Source organism: Dama dama, chromosome 33, assembly GCF_033118175.1.
Source record: "Dama dama isolate Ldn47 chromosome 33, ASM3311817v1, whole genome shotgun sequence".
In the NCBI taxonomy this organism is placed as follows: Eukaryota; Metazoa; Chordata; class Mammalia; order Artiodactyla; family Cervidae; genus Dama; species Dama dama.
In genome coordinates this window covers 77298512-77300589 of record NC_083713.1, presented here as the reverse complement: position 1 = coordinate 77300589, position 2078 = coordinate 77298512, and the positions used below count along the sequence as shown (strand labels likewise).

General features: G+C 37.3%; 1 pseudogene; it reads right to left on the bottom strand.

Moving 5' to 3' along the window:
* Nucleotides 1-759: 759 nt before the first annotated feature.
* LOC133051030 (sentrin-specific protease 8-like) lies at nt 760-1392 on the bottom strand (annotated as a pseudogene).
* Between the last annotated feature and the right edge of the window lie 686 nt (nt 1393-2078).

The following is a 2078-nucleotide window of genomic DNA, read 5'->3' as shown; positions in this document are numbered from 1 at the left end:
GAAGGAATAGCATTTATTTTAACTCTTGGTTCCACATTTCAAAAATTACATTGTCTGCATTTTTTAATTAAGTTAACAAATTTAGAAAGGTCACCTTTTCCTCCTTTACAAAAATAAGCCAACTTTAGTTAAGTGTCAGATGCAAAACAAGAAGTCCACCACAGACATTTATTTCAACGAAGTTATTTAAGATTCCCCCTTTCTTAAAGTGCTCCAGGAATCAGATGGGTGATGATAGGCTAACACCATCTTTATCAAGTATTGGCAAAGGTTAGCTGGGAAAGCCTTTGCTTGTTGAATGGAAGAAGTATCACACAACTGAGTAACTGATAATACTTTGATCTTGAGTTAGGTTAGGTCTTGAGAGCTGCTTCTAGCCAGTTGGTCTCTTGAAATATTGGGCTATGCAGTAAATGTTTTGTTGCTCTATGATTTTCTTCTTGTTTCTAGATTTCACATATTCTTAATTTGTTTTACAGATCATTTTTATTTCTCTTTTGGAATAAACCAATGTGGATAAGAGAGCCCGAAAGGGAATTAATCAGTTTTTGTGATTAACATTGCTCTGAAGTTAGGGTTAAAGTAAAGCTTTTCATTAGGATAACACAGAGAACAACATTCTCTCAGGGTTAAGTAAGTGTTCTAAGCTTTCATCTCCCTGGCATTGTCCCTCAGGCACTGAGCCTGCAGCCACTCAATGCATGGGGACAGGAAGAAAGAAAAGACTTCAAAAGTCAAATATATTTCAACAGCGAATTTTTAGCAAGTCTGGCAATGAGATATTTCCATAGGAGTGAGTAGCTGCAGCAGTGATTCTGGCTGTTGTCTAAAGAAGTTCTGACACAAGGCCTCAGTGTTACATATCACGTACATCCCACAGTCATAGCTATTTTGTTGAGCAGGGGCTTTCTCTGCCATAAAGACCAGTTTGTTTCCTCTTCTGCCTAAGAAAGCTTCTAGTTTCTCTGCTACCTGCTTTACACTGAATGAGTTACTACTATCATGAGACCCATAATGAAAAAAAGCCACTTTTATCTTGCAGATAAACCAACAAGCTTCAGTGGGTTTCCCAGATGCCTGTGTGGAATTAACATTGATGGCTAAAAATATAACCCTCTTGTTTGGGAGGTCCAATGGCTCAAGGAACATGGCAATCTCTGCTGAGTTGCCAGAGCACTTGATGAACTGAGTAACTTCGGGGCTGATGAAGCAGACATGGTCAGTGCAGTCATGAAACTGACTGTTGGCCAAGTACTCAAAGGCAAACCCAATATCATGGTCAATGAGCCAGCTTGGAGGATCCAGTATTGAGACATCTAACTGCCGCAATGCACTGTCCATGTAACTCAGGACTACTGGATCCATCTTGTACTGACCAGGGGTGTTCAGAAATTCCAGAAACTGCTCTGGAACTCACCACCCCTTCCAGCCTCCAAGCAGCTCTGTACTGGCTGGAAAAGTAACTAGAATTTTTATCAGGAATTCTATAATATTCAGACCATTGATAGAAACAGTTTTCATGGTGAATATTCTCACTTGATCTTCATTATATTTTTCACATAGCTTTGCCCAGTTGAAGACAAGCTTTTGCAGGTTAAGCATTGCATTCTGTCTTTATTTCTAGCCTGAATTAAGGTAAAAAGCATGCCTAATGCATAGCAGGGGAGCTTAATGATATGGAACATAAATAGTAAGGAAGCGTCCTCCCCCACCAAGGACATAAGACTTTAACATTGCTTTCAGTCAAAACTCTAATGGAGAATTAAAATTGCAACCTGTTGAAACATCTTTGAAAATGCAAACAAATGTATTGCCAAATATATTTGAAATTAAAGGAATTGTGTGTTTAATTTTGTCCTTTGAAAATAAAGAAGAAAAAAAGATGAGAGGAAAAAAGGAAATTTTTTAAAGTTGTGGGGAAAAGGAAAAAAGCCCCTCTTTTACTCAAGCTCACTCTGTCTTGATTTTCTAGAATAAATCAGACCAAAATAAAGAAAAAAGAACCTACTTAAATATTTACCTTTTGAATTTATTAGTTCTAAAATAGAATGTTATATTGGTTAAACAAAAAGTTGTTT